The sequence below is a fragment of the Ascaphus truei genome, chromosome 8 (assembly GCF_040206685.1).
Source record: "Ascaphus truei isolate aAscTru1 chromosome 8, aAscTru1.hap1, whole genome shotgun sequence".
Classification (NCBI taxonomy): Eukaryota; Metazoa; Chordata; class Amphibia; order Anura; family Ascaphidae; genus Ascaphus; species Ascaphus truei.
The window spans coordinates 40,456,927-40,476,469 of record NC_134490.1 but is presented as its reverse complement, the minus strand read 5'-3'; the positions used below and the strand labels follow the sequence as shown (position 1 = coordinate 40,476,469).

Genomic DNA, 19,543 nt, shown 5'->3' with positions numbered 1-19,543 from the left:
AAAATATCTCCCTCCCATCTGAATAGAATATTGTACACAACAAAAGTAAGAAAAAATTGTGTTCGCATAGACAGGGAAATCTACGTGTCACCAGTCTGGAGCAGCTTGACAAGCCGATGAGGGGTGTTCTTCTCAGTGCAGCAACTAAGGAAGTCTTTCTGTCCTCATTTTGCCATTGTTTACTCATTTACCATTCAATAAACCCAGTTTTAACATGTCAAAATTAAACTGTGTTTAATAAACATTTTTGTTGCCTTGAACGTGAAGTGGGCCTTTACTCTGCAATATTTATAACATCTCTTGCCTTAACTGTGAGAAGGGAGGGGAACAAAAAGAGAACAATAACATATATAAAACAGTTAAACTACCCCTGTGGGTCTTCCGGAGACTATAGGACAACTTAGCCCTTAGGGGATGTAGGGGGATAAGGGTTTCCTCTGAGGGTGGAGGTTCCCTTTACTCTTTTTTAAAGGGTGTATAAGCTTCCTGTGTGTTCCCTAGTCCTAGGGTTTACGGGGAGGGGGAGGTAAAAGGGAGAACATTTGATGGGACCCCAAACAAAAAATACAATACAACCAAAAGTAATTTCTCGTGGCTCCTAAAGTCATTTTCCTCTCCAGAACAGGGTGTTGGAAGTGGGCCGCAGCTGGCACTGATGTCACTCAACACAGAGGCCAACGAGCCTCCCTCGACTTCCGAGCGGAAGTAATGTCAAGGTCCTCTGACTGGACGAGTTGTTCAGTCTTTTTATGGTCTTTGTAAGATTTCCTCTTTCCGACAGGTTTTCGGATGTGAGGAGGTGGTCATTCGCCCGAAGCTTTTTGAATTTCTGCCCGGTCCTTTTATCTGCTTTCTCGCTGTAACTTTGTCTGCGTCCAGATGGGTGTAAGTGATGATCCATTAGGTTATCCAGTTGACGGGGGTGATTTTGTTGCTTGTTTTAGTCCCAGCTTAATTGGTGCTCTTTCTCCTTCATCTGGAGTTTTCACCACTAATATTGATCCGTTATGCCAAATTACGAGTTTGAACGGCAAACCTTAACTTACTCCTTTTGAGTTGGGTGGAGGGGGCAAGATCACTAAATATCTGGATCTGATGACCTTCAAATTCTATCTAAGGTTTTGACCTGGAGGCTTGCATAATAGCCTCTTTGACCATGTAATAATGAGCCCACAGTATAACATCTCTCATTTTGTTAGGGTCAGGTTGTTTTGGTCCTAGGGCCCTGTGGACCCTGTCTAGCAGCAGCTTCTCCTCCGTGATATCAGGAAGCAGGGTCTGAAACAACTTTCGCACAAATTCCTCCAGCGCTTCTGCGAGTACAGTTTCTGGGATATTTCTTAAGCTCAGGTTGATTCGTCTGGCACAATTCTCTGTGTCTTCTAGCACTTCAGTCAGAGTACTTATTTGTGCTTTTAAGGCTACTATTTCATGGTCGGTGACATTTTGGGCTGAGATCAGTTCATCTGCTACCCCCTCCAGACAGTCAGCTCTCTCCCCCAGTCCACGTAAGTTTTGTCTTAGTTCAGACACTACTTTGTTCATTTCTATTTGCATCATCTGTACCATACTTTTCAGTAAATTATTTAGATCACCTTTAGTTGTGGGTCTTACACTGTCATCAGCTCCTGTTTCAGCCTCTGACTGTGAGGGGGCCTGGTGGCGCTCCCATCTTGATTCTCTGCCTATCCCCGCAGGGCTCTTCTTTCCCGCGTCATTTGACTCTTCTCCGGTCTAGGCTTCATCTTATCGGGTGTTCCGACGGTGCTGCAGGTGGTTATGGCATCGGTTCGCGTTATATCTTTTAGAGGAGTGCTGTTTCTGGGATCAGAGTAGCTCCTCAGCTAAGCGCTCATCTTGCCTGCGTGCCGCGCATTACTATTTGAAAAAAAAAAGAAAAAGGTTTTGTAACAATGTATTTATGATCCGTATGCACCAAAACACCTTTCAAACCTAACAACTCCTACACAGCCTCACACCTGCCAATTAAACACCTTGCAGGTCTCCACTGCCCATTTTTCTTTCCCAACCCCCTGCTCCCAAAACATAAAAATGTGGTAGTTGCCAAACAAATATTTACTAAGAGGCACCTGTACATACTTGTTGTGCACTAACATCAACAAGTAACATATAATTTAAAAGTACAGTGCCTGGGCAGATACCTGTACATGTAAACACTATAGGGTTAAACATTACAGCGTTAATACTGTTAATCTCATGCGATGTATCACCCCACATCCTCGGATATGGCCCCACACAGAATAATTGCAACACTGTTAAAGTCAAGTTGCATGACCCTCAGTCACGTTTGACACTGGAACCTTCCATATCCTCTAGATCAGTGTTTCCCAACTCCAGTCCTCAGGGAACAACAACACATCAGGTCTTAAGGATATCCTTGCTCCAGCACAGGTGGGTCAATCAGCGGCTCAGTCATTTTGACTGAGACACCTGTGCTGGAGCAGGGATATCCTTAAGACCTGACCTGTTGGGGTTCCTTGAGGACTGGAGTTGGGAAACACTGCTCTAGATCAGTGATTTTTAACCGGGGTTCAACGGAATCACTCAAGGGCCCCGCCGCTGATGGGGGGAGAGCTGAAACAACTGTCCTTGTCTAGGCGGCAGAGGGCTGGCAGCTTCACAGCAGCAGCAGTATCCCAGTGTTCACAGTAATCTCCTTCCTCCGGTTGGCACTGGAAGTCGGGTTCAACTTCCACCAGACCGGAGGAGGGAGTTACGGCCCAGCACTGCACCAGTGGCCTCCTCACCCCAAGGTAAGATTGCTTGGTTGGGGGGGAGGTGTGTGGTGAGCAAGGAAGAGAGGGAGGTGGAGGAGTGCGGGGAAGAGAGGGAAGTGGGAGGGAGGCGTGAGAGGAAGAGGAGGAGTTTGAAGGGAAATGAGAGAGATAGCGGAGTTTGAGAGGGGGGAAGACAGAGAGGGAGTGTAAGAGAGAAGGGAGAGTGTAAGAGGGGAACAGAGATGGGGGACTGTAAGAGGGGGAGAGAGGCAGAGGGGGTGAAAGGGGAAGAGAGGTAGGAGTGTGAGAGGGACCACGAAACGGGGAGTGAAAGGCGAAGAGAGATGAGAGTGTAAGAGGAAAAGAGAGGGGAGTGTAAGGGGAGAGAGGAGGAGGAGGGGGGAGTGACAAAGGTGGGGAAGAGAAAGAGAGGAAGTGTATGTGAGGGGAGGATGGGGCGCAAGAAGGGATGAGAGATGGACGGGGGGGAAGAGAGACGGATGGGGGAGAGAAGAACGGGAGCGGGGGGGAAAGAGGGTTGGGGGTTCCCCAGAATTTCGCAATATAATTCTAGGGTTCTTTAACCAAAAATAGATTGAAAGCCACTGCTCTAAATTGTAAGCTCTTATGACCTGGGTCCTCATTACCTTCTGTATCTGTTTGTCCTTCTTTGTATGTCATTCTGTTTATGTAACTGATGTAGAATATGTTTGCGCTTTACAAATAAACTATAATAATATCACAGTATAAGTTCAACAATGTGTGTGAAGACAGATGAAGCGGATAGTATGACACATTTTTTGAGAGCATTTTGTATTTTATGGAATAAGGTGAGACACGTGTATGCTGTGTAATACTCATACAACGCAGCATTACTGTATATACTTGCTGTATGTGACTATCAATATGACCAGAGTCACAAGTTAGGACTTAGTGAAACCCTTTAAAAGAAACCTGTTCTTAAGTCATACGGTTTCCAGGATATTTAATAGTTAAAACTTTTATTTTTGTTTGTTAAATGTACAGTACACACTGTAGACTTGCCTCCTTGCGTTCATTGTCTATTAAATGCAGATTCCGCCCGGCCAGCGGTTCTCAACTCTTGTCCTCAAGAACACTTAACAGGCCAGGCTGTAGGGATATCCATGCTTCAGAATCAGTGGCTCAGTTAGTTGCTCAGTTTGAGCCACCTTTGTTTGATTAGGGATATCCTTAAAACCTTGGGGGGTTTTGAGGACTGAAGTTAGCAACCATTGCTCCGGGCTAGTGTTGTACCGGGTCCTGAGGATTTCCGAGTACCGGGTATATGGGGCAATTTGCAGGCTGGGTACCGGGTGGTAGTATTGGCTTACCTGCAGTCGGCAGCGGAGGGTGAGGAAGACTGCTGTGGAGGGTGAAGAGGACCACAGCGACATCGTGGGAGCAGTGGCAGACATGCTAGTGGTAGTGGTGGTAACAGAGGACGTCCTTGTCGAGTGGGTGCTGCGGAACACATCACAGCTGATGCAAGTGGGAGCCGGGGAACATGTGACCGAGCAGGAGCGTTACTATTGGGCAACCAGCTCCTCCCCGGCTCTCCAATAGTAATGCTTCTGCTCCGGTCACATGTTCCCCGGCTCCCACTGGCATCAGCTGTGATGTGTTTCGCTGCTCCTGCGCCGGCTCAACAAGGACGTCCTCTGTTACCACCGCCATCACCAGCATGTCTGCCGCTGCTCCCACGATGTCGCCGTGGTCCTCCTCACCCTCCGCAGCGGCCTTCCTCACCCTCCACCGCCGGCTACAGGTAAGAGGGAGCAAAATGGAAATTACCCGGTGCCGGTTCTTACCCAGCACTGGTCCCAGCCCTCTGGGGCCGGGTCCAAGTAATTTCCGGGTACCAAAAAAAGTGCCAGGTATGCCGGGTACTGAGTAATTACCCAGTACATCACAACTCGGGTCTATATACACTATACTGTGCTAATTTATAACTCATTACCTCTCCTTTATTTTGGTATCAACAGAAGAAATTACCATCTTTGTCCAACAATGGGTTTCAACTGGATTCTAGGGGAAATTAAAAGACAAAGACAACATGGTGTGCAGTGGACGATGAAATCAGAAATTTGTTGGAGCAACATGGAGAAGAGACTTGCAACCGCAGTACCTGGAAGGCCCTTGAGGGGGCCTTCAACAAACAGTGGATCGAGAAGCGTTGAAAATGATAATAATGATTATATATATATATATATTGTGATGCCCACACCACGTTGCAGTCTCTTTTATGCAGAACAAAGGCAGGAAATGTAGTGTTTGTGCACAGGAGGGTATATTTACAAGGTACAAAGCAGGAACAGGGTTAACTCATAACATAAAACAGAAACAAAAACCCAACTCCTTTCAGGAGTTCTGACTAACACAGCTTAGTCCCTAACTAACAGTGGGAGAACTAAACTCTTTCCCCACTTTAGACACTGTACCTGCAGCTTCCCTTTGCAGTCTCTCACAGGGCTGTCTGTATGTGTGCCTTTAGATCAGCACAGCAGCAGCCCCAGGACACTGTCTGTGCTGCCTTTTACCTTGCAGCTCATTAATTAGGGCTCAGGTGTGAGGGAAGGGAACACACCCTGTAAGGTGCTGGGTCCTATGTACCTCCCCTCAAATACCTTTTGCTTCAATACATCACTATATATATATATATATATATATATATATATATATATATATATATATATATTATACTTCACCTGACACCATGCTCAGAAGAAAGACACTGCACACTGGATAGCATAATGAAAAAGGGGTATATTGTAGTCCAAGAGTGAGACAAATGTTTCGGTTTGCTATGGGACCTTCATCCTTCACAATGTGAAACACACCAATATTTCAAGAAAATAACACAAAAGTGAAGAGGAAAAGCCAGTAAAATCAGGGGCCTGCCGGGACCCACTATTGCAAGGTAACCCTCAGGCTGTAAACACAAGTGGTGAGCATGGTGTGAAAACAGACATCAGTGCTTGTAGGAGGGCATAGTACTGGAGTAGGTAAAAAAATAAAAAAATAATAAGTACTGTATTGTATTGTATGTCTTTATTTGTATAGCGCCATTTATGTACATGGCGCTTCACAGTAGTAATACACGTGTCAATCATAAAAATAACAAATAATATAAATAACAGGTCATGGGAATAAGTGCTTCAGACAAACGTAACATTTAGGAAGAGGAGTCCCTGCTCCGAGGAGCTTACAATCTAATTGGTATGGAGGAGGAACGTACAGAAACAGTAGGAGGGCATTTTGGTAAGTGCTTCTGCAGGGGGCCAAGCTTTATGTATCATGTGTCTAGTAATATTTACGGAGCTACTCATGCTTCTTTAAGCAAGTGTGTCTTAAGGTGGGTCTTAAAGGTATCTGTATCTAGATCTGTATCTCCATACAAAGAGACAGGGTTTCTCGTAATGTGGCAGAAATAAGATATATTGAAGTAATCATAGCACGTCTTCTTCTAGAAGTCCAAATTTACTGTAGCATAGAAAGACATTCATACAGGGAATTTTGTCCCTAATAGGTCACTAATACATACTATGAAAGTGGTTAGTGTGTTCAAGCTGCACCACGTATAATGTCAGTTTTTGATAACGTAGAAACGAACTGTCAATGTACGTATAAAAACACAGGGCTGATATCACATTATGTAGGGAGGTATAGTTTGATCTGTCCACAGAGAGATATAGCAAAGGTGCTTATATATGTATAATTATGAAAATCCATATGTTTGATCCCAAACACACCTCTGTTGAATTCTCATTTCATAATACCCTGCTAAGACTTATGTACTACAGAGGGCCCCGGGTATACGGCGGGTTCCGTTCCAGTGGCCCGCTGTATAGTGAAAATCGCTGGAAAGCGAATCTGGCGATTTTCAGTTCTGCGCATGCGCAAACCGGCATTTTTTACCGTTCTGCGCATGCGCAAACCGGCATTTTTCGCCATTCTGCGCGTGCAAATTACGGTCTGCGCCGGGCGCAACCGCCCATTGTGCATGACTTAGGATCCAACATGGCAGCCCCCTTCTCTGTGCCGGTGGACGCCGAAAAGCATGGCCCTGCTGTATTTTTTTCCCCATGGAAACAACATAAGCCCACCCCTGTCGTAAATCAACTTCTAGGTTGACTGATAGAGAAAAAAAACCTCCTAAAGAAGACGTTTAAATCCTTGCTTCAATTTATAAATGCACTTAGAACTTCCTTTCTCTAACACTTAAGACACACGTGAGTCATATAAATAGATTCAGATGATTCTGACGAATGTAACAAGATTCATTTTGACCATCTTGCTCAAATTTGAGTGACAAATGGATATCTGTCCTTTGCACCTCTTACCCATGTAGTGTGTGGTACGCTTTGATATGTATAATCGCAATGGTGACAGATATGTACCTCCTATTACGCAGAGTAGATGACATCACATGATATTCTCATTTTTAGTAAAGTCCTCCAACTAACAGGTGACCTGTGTGTCACCCCTCTCTGATGCACAAGGGGTATCTCAGGAATGTTAGTTTCCTTTGAGGCTGACAGCCTTGTATCTGGCTATCGTTCATGGCCCTCTAACACAGGGGTGCACAAACGTTTTTGTCTGCGACCCCCTGCATGCTCTCCCCCCTGCTCGTGCCCCCTCCCCCTTCCCTTGTCTCCAACGTTTCTGATGTCACAACATCATGTGACCCCGCTGCGTCAAATGTTGCCCATGAGCCGCTGGAGACAAGGTAAGGAAACTTATAGAGGCCTTGCGCGCTCCCCAGGCATATAATTTAAATGGAAAACACAGCGCACAACACTCATAGTGCATCAAAAGAAATATTATTCCAATAAAACAGTACAGGTAAGTATTATGCGTACATCAGAGAAGAAAAAAACCAGCATTTCAGGGGTTATTGTTACCCATGCGCCAACCGGATCTCCAAGCAGGATATCATCAGGTGTTATGCAGCTTGAAGCCTCTGCGTCTTTCGATCCATAAACAATGTCAGCAAATCCTCGATAGTCCTGCTAGTATGGATGGAAGTCCCAGCAGACTCGTTACTAACGACGGTAAAGATTCCGTTGGTGAGGATGGTCACTCGCAGTGGTTTGCTGCACACTTGCAGCCCTCTGATCCTCCGTCTCCAGATCTATGACGTCACTCTGCGGCGACACCGCAACTCGCATCGCGATTTTCTCACCAGTTAGGGAATCAAACCAGCAATAGGGTAGGATGAAATGTCCAACTGAATATCGCAGCAAAAGTTCTTTCCAACGCGTTTCAAAACCAAAGGTTTCTTCATCAGGGAATAACATGTACTAATTCGTAAGGCATTGAAATACCTAATTGGCCCGCGGCTCAGGTCCCCCAGTCAATACAATAAGAGCGGAGAGGAGTCAATAACCCCATAACCTTACCCATTGTGCCATGTCAGGCCACAATCACAACATACAATCTTTATTCAAACAAAAAACATTAAGTAAAAACCCTAAATAGCATATGCTAAGCGGGATAGGCTAGAATGGAAAAGAAAAAGGAGGTTGAAACACATAATTTGAACAAAAAACATACTAAAATGAAAAAACACTTATAAATCAAAATACATATAAAAATTAAAATGAAAATTGTTGAATCTTGAAAAAGAGGCACGAAAATCTATAATGTATTAAAAATGGACAGAAAAATATATAAAAATATTATAAATGAAAAAAATGAAGCCCTCTTTGTAGATCAGCACAGACCCAGGAATGTCAAATTAGGAATAACCCTATTATAAAGGATATCCAGGTAGGTCGCTTTTGCATGAATTATCCCATTTTGCCGATATCTCACTCTCTGCTAAGTCCACTAACCTATCTCTTAAACTCTTCAGTAAATTGGCTTCATTGAACAAAATACCATGCACCTATTGGAATGGGGAACATGATTGCGGATGACGACTACCCTGGTGGGGAATGGGTTAAGTTAAGTGGAAAGAGTTTTTGAAGGGTTAGTAATTGGTGGGTTTTGTAAAGTGGGTGGAGCCAAGATGAGCTAATTATCAGAATACCTGTCAATCATTTTAGATCAACACAAAGAGGAGTGTGTTTCCCAGCCCGTGACCCGCCCTATTAACAAAATATTACAAACAAATGTTTCTTGTTATGTTTATCCAAATGTACGGGATGCATGTTACATGGGTTGCATGTTACAGGGGTTGCATGTTGTATGTATGGGATACATTGTTACATAGGATGAATGTTGTATGGGATGCATGTTACATGGGTTGGATGTTGTATGTATGGGATGCATTGTTACATGGTATGTATGTTACCGTATATGGTTTGTTGTCACAGTGGCGGGATGTCCTTGCTGGTTCTATGCTGTTGAGGTGTTGAATGGGGTTTATGTTATGTTATCTGTTCATGTTATGGCTAGCAAGGACTATGTTTGTATAATAAATGCTGTGGCAGTTTTCATTCAAATTCTGAGTTTGTCAATTTATTTCAAACGTGGGTGGGACAGCTTGAATCAATATTTATATAAGTATTATCATGTTAATGCACACGTGTTATCATCCTACGGTACACCCACTGCTCACCTGATGGCGTCCCCGCCCCAATCTGCATGACACCCGGCGCCGCCCCTCGCTTCTGCTTTTTAGCAGTTGATCTGCTGCTGCTCGCGCCAGTTTAAAGTGACGAGGCACATGTTGGGGTCGCTGGCGGCGGGAGACAACGAGCAGTGACAATTTTATTAAGGGAACGCTGAGCGTGACGAAGACTACGCGGCGCGAGCTCACACCCACGTGATACTGTCATAGCAACACCCGGTACCAGAGACGTAACCGAGCACCGGGTCCTGTCAACCACTGTCACACGGAACGTGAGTACCATTAGTATTGCTCTCCATACACTATATATATATATATATATATATATATATATATATATATATATATATATATATATATATATATATATATATATATATATAACCATTAGTATCGCTTTCTCTGCTCTCCATATACATAATAAATATATATATTTTTTTATATACCATTAGTATCGCTTTCTCAGATCTCCATACACATAATATATATATATATATATATATATATATATTTTTTTTTCATATACTCGATATACACATTAGGCGTGTATAATAAATATATATATATATTTTTTTTTTAATTATACACGCCTAATGTGTATATCGAGTATATGAATTAATATATATATATATATATATATATATATATATATATATACACGCGCGCGTTTGATTTTATGCTCCGCACACAGGCATAACATCGGTAGACCTGTTATTTGAGAGAATAACTTGTCCACGGATATCACTGTGTGTGCGCACCGACACACCTGAGTAGCCACTCCAATAAAAAAAGTACTAATGATGTGTGTATTTATCTTACAACCAATAAAAAAATATATTTCACCCGAAGAACTGCCAGTGCAGAACAAGACCGCGCGCTAGATCTCACGGTGTGTTAGGCTGCGCTTATAGTGCCTGGCGATGTCGCTCCAAAACAAATCCATTGACTCAGTTGCAAGCGCTTATAGTAAGCGTGATGGCGACCCGTGACGTCACTGGCCTTGTCGCCAGCGACGTCGCTTAAAACTGAAGTATAACTTTCGCTAGTGGCGACGGGTGACGTCACCGTCACTATAAGCGCGGCCTTAGAGTCCACAAGTGAAACCACCTTTTCTGTCTGCTAACCGGCTGTGGGACCTAGCGTAACCTTCCCGTGTTTCCACTGAAGACATTTTGACACTTGCTGCCAAAGTGGCCTGTATTACATCTGAAGTTTGCCCTTTCTTCCATGGGGTCCTCATTAGCATTGTCATAAAATTACCTATGGAAAATGTGTAGTTTCCTCAGGCTTGGAGGTGGGGAAAGACACAGGGGAAATGACTGGGGTTTTTTTTTTTTTTTTGTTACATTTTATTTGGCTTTTGATCATGTGGGTGGTGGCAGTGAAAAGAAGTGGGGGGGAAAGGGCAAGGAAGTGAAAGGTTAGACTAAGGCTGCGCTTATAGTGACAGCAACGCGACGTCGCGTCAAAACATGCATTGCTGCCGTCGCGTGCGCTTATAGTAAACGCGACGGAGCGACGGCTTGGTCGCGATCGCTGGAAGTCATCTCAATTTGTTTTTTTCCAGCGATGTAGCCTGACATAGCTAAGGCACCAGTGCGCGGGATGGGGTGCCTGGTGGTGCTCTTTCCTGGCAGTAGCACGACCTGGTGGACCCCTGGCAACGCGTGGCCATGATGTCACACGGCTGGTTCGCCCTCATTGGCTGAACCGCTGTGACGTGGCCAGCGCTCAGTCACCATAAGAAAAGACAAAATCCTTGTCTTTACAAAATGTGGTCGCGCATCGCACATTGTGCCGGGACGCGCAGGCAGCTACTGGGGCCGGCCCCATAGAGGGCCGTCCCTTGTGTGCGCTGTGCTCACAGCCGCAGACACCGGAGGCCTAGCCTTAGGCTGCGTTTTGTAGTACTGGCTAAAGCGATGGCTTGCAGCCGCAAAGCAACTCAATGTAGTCAGTAGCGACCGGCCATAGTGGGGGCAACGTGTGATATCACAGCTATCAAAATCGCTGTAGTCAAAAGAATTTGAGATTTCCAGAGACAGCTGCACCACGTGACTGGCAGCAGCCAATCACATAGCCCCTTGCCACCAGTGACATCGCACACCAGTGTGCAACTTTTTCTACGGTGATGTGTGATGTCACAGGTAGCGTCGCTGTAGCCAGTACATTGAACAAGGCCTTAGACATGACTGATGTACTGTAATTCACTAATGTACAGAATATAAAATCTGTGGTTACAGAAGGCTAGCACAGTCTTAGGCCCGGGCCATAGAGCACTCAGGCGTGCAGAACGCCCCTGCATCTGTTATCAGCGCGGCTATAGTTTCTCCCTGCTGATGCGCGCTGAGCAGGAGAAACTCTTCCCCGAGCGCCAAACTGATATATTTGGCGCTCGGGGAAGCGGAGGAGCGGTCATGTGACCGCTCCCATCCAATGGGGCTGCAGCCGGTTCCCTGCAGAGACACCAGACACCAGACACCAGACACCGTGGTGTGTGTGGTGTGTGTGGTGTGTGTGGTGTGTGTGGTGTGTGTGGTGTGTGTGGTGTGTGTGGTGTGTGTGGGGTGTGTGGTGTGTGTTGTGTATAGGAGGGGAGAGGGTGATGCCCCGATCGCTGCCCCCCTTCTGCTCCGGTCCCTGCCCCCCTTCTGCTCCGGTCCCTACCCCCCTTCTGCTCCGGTCCCTGCCCCCCTTCTGCTCCGGTCCCTGCCCCCCTTCTGCTCCGGTCCCTGCCCCCCTTCTGCTCCGGTCCCTGCCCCCCTTCTGCTCCGGTCCCTGCCCCCCTTCTGCTCCGGTCCCTGCCCCCCTTCTGCTCCGGTCCCTGCCCCCCTTCTGCTCCGGTCCCTGCCCCCCTTCTGCTCCGGTCCCTGCCCCCCTTCTGCTCCGGTCCCTGCCCCCCTTCTGCTCCGGTCCCTGCCCCCCTTCTGCTCCGGTCCCTGCCCCCCTTCTGCTCCGGTCCCTGCCCCCCTTCTGCTCCGGTCCCTGCCCCCCTTCTGCTCCGGTCCCTGCCCCCCTTCTGCTCCGGTCCCTGCCCCCCTTCTGCTCCGGTCCCTGCCCCCCTTCTGCTCCGGTCCCTGCCCCCCTTCTGCTCCGGTCCCTGCCCCCCTTCTGCTCCGGTCCCTGCCCCCCTTCTGCTCCGGTCCCTGCCCCCCTTCTGCTCCGGTCCCTGCCCCCCTTCTGCTCCGGTCCCTGCCCCCCTTCTGCTCCGGTCCCTGCCCCCCTTGTGTGTGCGTGTGTGTGTGTGTGTGTGCATGTGTGTGCATGTGTGTGTGTATATATATATAATGTGTGTGCATTGTGTGTGTGCATTGTGTGTGTATATATATATATGTGTGTATGTGTGTGTTTGCGTGCGTGCTTGAATATATTTATCAAAGTTGCACAATGTTAATAAATAATTTATTCTCACCACATGTCTTTTTTTTTTAATTTTTTAAATATTATATAATATACACACACACACGTTCCACAGTGACACACAAACACACAGAACACTTCAAAGTGACACATACACACACACACTGACAGCTACCAAGTGACACACACACACAGTGCTACCCGCCTCCCAAGCGCGCTTGCTGTCTCCTCTGTCAGGACAGCAAAAAGCTCCTGGTAGCGCGAGCGTCAGCAAGCGAGAGCACTGCTCAGTGACACTCAGTGCACTATGTCCGAGGCCTTAGGTTCACAGCATCACGAGAGGGATAGAAGAAGCCCCTGTAGCGTGTGGGCAACTCCAGTGTCGCCAACAGGCCATGTTTTAAGGATATCCCTGATTTTGTTCAGCGGGGGCTCAATGAAAATGACTGAGCTGCTTCTGGTGAATCCGGGATATCTTTAACCTGACCTGTTGCTGACATGTAAGTACTAGAGTTGCCTACCCCTGCTCTAGGTGTGCAAATTGGGGGGGCGCCCCCCAGTGGGAATGGGAGATTTTCCGGTGGGGGGGAGGCGCAGCTGTTCCACGCTGTCCCCAAGGTATTTAAATTAGATGCCGGGGGACCGTGCAAGTCCTCTGTAAATTCCCTTACCTTGGCTTTGGGCGACGCGGCGTCAAATGATGTCAGATTACCATGGCAACGTAACGTCACATACCCCTGCAGCGTCATTTGATGCCAGAGCCAAGGTAAGGGCGGCGCGAGCAGGCAGGGGGGCGCAGACTTAAAAGTTTGGGGCTGATCATACACTAGGATGCGCAAACAGCACACACAACAATTCTTCCCTTTTTACAGAGTACATTTTTATATGTGGGTCCCTTCATGTTCCAGACCCACTGGTCCCATGCTTTCGAAAATTATATATAAAGCTGACCCTGTATGTTTTTTATATGTATGTATGTGTGTGTGTGTGTGTGTGTGTCTATATGTATATATATCTATATATATCTATATATATCTATATATATATATATATATATATATATATATATATATATATATATATATATATATATATATATATATATATCTCAACAAGAGAGATGATCCAGGGCTCCATGGATTTTTCAGCAAAATAATTTATTCATGATACACAACGTTTCGGCCTCACTTAGGCCTTTATCAAGTGACTAGGCACTTGATAAAGGCCTAAGTGAGGCTGAAACGTTGTGTATCATGAATAAATTATTTTGCTGAAAAACCCGTGGAGCCCTGGATCATCTCTCTTGTTGCTGTATATCTGGATTGCTTCAGATAGGCCATCCCTGAACCAGGAGCTCCGGCATTGTGCGCAAGTAAGTGTAAGCTCAACGGGGCAGTTCCACTCCTACACCATTTGTGCTCTCGGATCATGTTCTGTATTGATGGAGGCTTTCCAGCATATTTGTCGGAATTTAGAATTTTATGAATTGTTACCGTGACATTTTACCAAAACCATTCTCCACTCCATCACCGGAGTGTGTTTATTCAATTGTCCCCCTCTGAAAGTCTTATATATAATTTTAAAACTGGTACACCATCACTATTAAATTCTGGTCACATGATCTTCCAAACAACAAACATGATCTTCCACACAGAACTTAGCATTTTGGGTACTCTTCTGCAGCACTAACTGTCATTTTAGTGAACCCCTGACCCAAATCTTCGCCGATCCATCGGCAACTTAGCTAATCATTTGTCCGTGTGCAGATTGTATTAATGCACATATTGCATGGAGAAAAAAAATTAAGCGGCAGCTTGAACTGCTGCTTTAAGTTATAATAGAGGAACAATTTCACTGTATTGCTGCTGTGTACTGTATTGCACTTGTAAATGCAGCATTATACAAAATAGTAGTGAATCATCACTTGGATGAATCACGGGTGAATGTTCTATAGTAACCTCTCCGTTTATCTCATCTCCTCTACTGGTCACATGATGTGGATGGTTGGCTGGCGCAGCCTGGTTAGATATTACATGTGTCCCTGTAGAGGGGCAGCGTAGCCAGATGTCTGTGACAAATGGATCTACTGTCACTTAAATTCAATTTGCATCTCTTGCATGCTCCATAAAAATAACATTTCTGGTTGTACGATTCAGGCAATGCGAAAGAGTATTGTGTGGGTTTAAGGAAAAGGTTGGAAATGCTGGAACAAAAATGCTTGGCGAAACCTGATCTACTGTAGTAACGTTTAACCCCCTCAGCCCTGAAGAGTAACCACTTTGCTGGCAGCAGCTGGAGCAAATTATTAATTGCCCTTACAGTGTAAAACTTACTTATGAGAGATTAATGTTTTATTTTCAATATTGGAATTAGCTTATCAAATACATATTGATCTCTACTCTTAGCATAGTAATTACTTCTCACACAACCAAGTTAAGGTTTTGCTGGTGAAGAACTGTTTGTTCACCTTTAAAGAGATTAGAGAAGGTAAGTAGGAATTTAGACCAGGGTAATGCAGTTGATGTGGTCTACTTAGATTTTGCAACGGCTTTTGATACGGTTTCATACGAGGTTGGTGTACAAAATAAAGAAAATTGGACTCAGTAATAATATATGCACCTGGATTGAAAACTGGTTAAAGGGCAGACAACAGAGGGTTGTCATAAATGGAACTTTTTCAGGTTGGGCTAAAGTCATGAGCAGAGTACCTCGGATCGGTACTGGGACCCCTGCTTTTTAACTTGTTTATTAATGACCTTGAGGTTGGGATCGAGAGCAGTCTCCATCTTTGCTGATGATACTAAATTGTGTAAGGTAGTAGAATCAGAGCAGGATGTAATTTCTCTTCAGAAGGACTTGGAGAGACTGGAAACGTGGGCAGGTAAATGGCAGATGAGGTTTAATACAGATAAATGTAAGGTTATGCATTTGGGATGCAAGAATAAAAAGGCGACTTACAAATTAAATGGAGATATATTGGGGGAATCCTTGATGAAGAATGATTTTAGGAGTGCTTGTAGACTGCAGGCTTAGCAATAGTGCCCAATGTCATGCAGTAGCTGCAAAAGCAAACAAGATCTTATCTTGCATCAAACGGGCAATGGATGAAGGGAAGTAAACATAATTATGCCCCTTTACAAAGCACTAGTAAGACCACACCTTGAATATGGAGTACAATTTTGGGCACCAAGCCTAAGAAAAGAGATTATGGAACTAGAGAGAGTGCAGAGAAGAGCCACCAAATGAATAAAGGGGATGGACAATCTAACTTATGAGGAGAGGCTAGCTTAACTAGATTTATTTACATTAGAAAAGAGGCGTCTAAGAGGGGATATGATAACTATATACAAATATATTCGGGGACAATACAAGGAGCTTTCAAAAGAACTATTCATCCCACGGGCAGTACAAAGGACTCGGGGCCATCCGTTAAGGTTGGAGGAAAGGAAATTTCACCAGCAACAAAGGAAAGGGTTCTTTACAGTAAGGGCAGTTAAAATGTGGAATTCATTACCCATGGAGACTGTGATGGCGGATACAATAGATTTGTTCAAAAAAAGGTTGGGCATCTTTTTAGATGGGAAAGGTATACAGGGATATACCAAATAAGTATACATGGGAAGGATGTTGATCCAGGGATTAATCCGATTGCCAATTCTTGGGAGTCAGGAAGGAATTAATTTTTTCCCTTAATGGGGTTTTTTGTTTGCCTTCCCCTGGATCAATAAGTAAGTATAGATATAGGATCAAGTATCTGTTGTCGAAATTTAGCATAGGTTGAACTTTATGGACCTACGTCTTTTTTTTCAACCTCATCTACTATGTAACTATGTAGATCAAGATTGTAAATAACATTTGGTTACTTTTTATAATAAGGAATTCAAAATGATTTTAACATAGATATTTGTTTTGATTTGGAATGGAGTAAGCACTATTACAATCCTAATGTCTCCCTTTGTGACATTGGTAAAGTCACTTTATCTCCCTATATCCCACGTACCAAAATGATAACCTCTGGGCAGAGACTTGTTGTGCCTGCGAAATTCTGTCTACATTGTTGTGTCCAATATTATTTGCGTTCTAAAATGCACCAATCATCTCCATTTAACCCATTAAACGTATAACTTCCATAAGATTACTTTGGTGCTACGTGCATTCACCAGTAATGAGCACTCTTTGGGAGGTTGGTACAGCAGAATGGGAAATTAGAACTCAGCTGTTTTGTTGTAACGTAGGCTGAGCTCATACTTACCGAGTTGCTGCGTGTGTGCACGACAAGCACGCTCTCACTGTTTGGCATACGTGTTATCTAGCTGCAGGTGAAGAGGCACGTTGACGCGGCAGCGTGTTGAGGTGACAAGACATTTTGTTTTTTCAGGCAGCTGTCGCTTGACGTCAGCGTCACGTGAGCTGGTTCAGCCAATGAGGGTGAACCAGCTTCATGATGCGTCTGCCTCGCCTCGCCAATCTCCTGCAGCACAGATCGCTGGTGCTGAAGGAGTGCGCGCGGTTGCATAGTTGGTATAAGCTCTGCCTAAATTACCACTGGCGTTCGGATTCAGACGGACCCCCCTTGCAGCTGGACACTGAGCCGCAGCCTGCTTCTAACATAAGGTAAGTTTTAGCGGTTAGGGTAGAGGGTTAACGTAAGTGGGTTTTTTTGGGTAAGGGGTAGCATTAGTAGTGTGGGGGGGGGTTATGGACTTTCCTTAGCAGCGAAGCAGCTGATGGCTGAGTGACCCGGCAGTGGGGGTGAGTTGCTGCCAAGTGCCGGTGGTCATTTGGTCGTGGCGAAACGACCAAATGTCCTATACAATTGGTACAGAGTTGCTATTATATAGTAGGCCACGTTGGCGCTGAATCGGTTAGGAGATGAGATTGCCAAAGTCCCTCATGTCTCGTTAGCCTGGATTTGTATGGGGCTTTTATTTATTATTATTTTTTATATATATATCCCTTGGAGAAAATTCCTCATTAGTGTGTCTGAAAGAAGAGATATTTAAAAACAAACCCGGATCTTGGTGTTGCTTGCGAGAAAGGTAAAGGCTCCTGTGATAGATGATGACTATTTAGGAAGGGTACGGAGTAATTATAGAAACAAAATCATAGTGGTTTTTACATGTATTCTGCTGTTCTTGGAAATAATACAGGGAATTGGCAGCAAAGCCACAATGTCTTGTGTGATTTTTTTTTTTTTTTGATTGCAGGATTAGTTTAAAAATACTTATCCGGGACAGATTTAGAACTAAAAGAAGCAAACAGTACAATTGTGTAATATACTGTTACGTACTGTAATGCAGCGGTGCGCAAACTGTGGGGCGCGACCCCCAGGGGGGGCGCGACACTGCCGACGGGGGGCGCGGGATTTACAGAGGCCCCGCGCGCTTCCCGAAGGCACTTAAATTAAGTGCCGGGGGAGCTGCAGGGCCTCTGTAAACCTAACTTACCGTGGCTCCGGCGGCTTCCTCCCTGTGTCGCCATGGCAACGCGGCGTCAAAATGACGCTGCGAGGTCATGTGACGTCACGTTGCTATGGCAACGTGACGTCATTACGCCGGAGCGCGGGTAAGTTGGGGTTGGGAGGGGGGCGCGGGAGTGAGGGGACAGCCGGCAGGGGGGCGCAGGGAAAAAAGTTTGCGCCCCCCTGCTGTAATGTGTTGAACATTCTTTATCTTCAATGTAGATGCAATAATGTTCATGATCTTTACCCATCACCTTGACTTCTTCTTTCTGTAACCCCACAATCCAACATTAAAGAAAATGGAATAAAAGAGTTTAAAATAAATAAATATTTCTCTAAGACTAGCCACCTGTTTGGACACTTTTTGGGAGACTACATGCACCCGCCTATATTTACAGAGTGGTGTTTTTGGACGAGATAATTTATGGTGCCGAAAGACTTAAATTGGTCTGAAGGTGTCATGGAATTGCAGCACTTAGTAAATATGGGCCTTGCTGTGCACAGACAGTTTTTTTTTATTTTTTAGTTGTTTTTTGCCAAGAACAATTTTGTTAAAAAAAAAAAAAAAAGTAAATGATGCATCACTATGGACGGTCCCTTTTTTAACTTCCTTCTTTCCCTTTTTTTTTTTTGAACCGGCAAACATGGGCTGACCTTTCTGGGTTTCCAAAATAAACATATTATTCCACTTCCTCCTCAGCTTCCTCTTAAGTACACATCTTTCCCGCTGACTGGGGAGAAGCTAGTGATGCAATTTTAGAGCAGGATGTGCCTACATCACCGAACGTTATGGCAAACTTATGTGCGTGTGTGTATATTTACATACACACCACTTACCAATTTTTTAAAATTCTGTTTAGTGACAACTGGTTTGTATATACGGTGGTGAGTTTGTGGACCCCTTAGGATTTTCACATAGTTCAAAACTAAATTATATTAGATTAAGATCTAAGTCCTAATAATTGAAAAAAGATAACTGATCAAACAAACATGATACTTTCTCAACATTTATTTATCCACAAATGATTTGGCATTCAGTATCCATGTGTGAAAAAGTATGTGAACCTTTAGATTCAGTACCTTGTGGTGCCCCCTTGAGCAGCAATCGCTTCAACTAAGCATTTCCTGTTGCTGCTGGTCAGTCTCTCACATCGGTTTTGAGGACTTTTGGCCCATTCCTCTTTGCAGAACTGCTTCAATTCCGTGACATTTGAAGGCTTCCTTGCATGGACGGCTCGATTCGGGTTCTGCCACATTTCTATGGGGTTTAGGTCCAAACTTTGACTAGGCCATTCTACAAAGCGGAATTTCTTCTTCTGCAGCCATTCTTTTGTAAATCTACATGTATGTTGAGGATCATTGTCTTGCTACATGACCCACTTTCACCTC

The 19,543-nt window shown here is 44.8% G+C and overlaps 1 protein-coding gene and 1 long non-coding RNA gene across 5 annotated transcripts in view; one reads left to right on the top strand and one right to left on the bottom strand.

Moving 5' to 3' along the window:
* Positions 1–207: 207 nt before the first annotated feature.
* LOC142501568 (uncharacterized) lies at positions 208–9,604 on the bottom strand. The gene is made up of 2 exons (XR_012803520.1): positions 9,322–9,604; positions 208–1,878 (listed from the first exon to the last, which is right to left on the bottom strand). It is a non-coding gene; the product is annotated as an uncharacterized LOC142501568 (long non-coding RNA).
* The window catches only part of ACSBG2 (acyl-CoA synthetase bubblegum family member 2), a 46,117-nt gene continuing 35,962 nt past the window's right edge, over positions 9,389–19,543 (top strand). For 3 of the 4 annotated variants that reach the window (XM_075611602.1, XM_075611604.1, XM_075611603.1), the window contains exon 1: positions 9,389–9,605. The gene's annotated coding sequence lies outside the window, so the exon portion shown is untranslated. Of the gene's footprint in view, positions 9,606–17,157; positions 17,308–19,543 lie in introns of those variants that run through there. The other variant, XM_075611605.1, reaches the window with a different exon arrangement.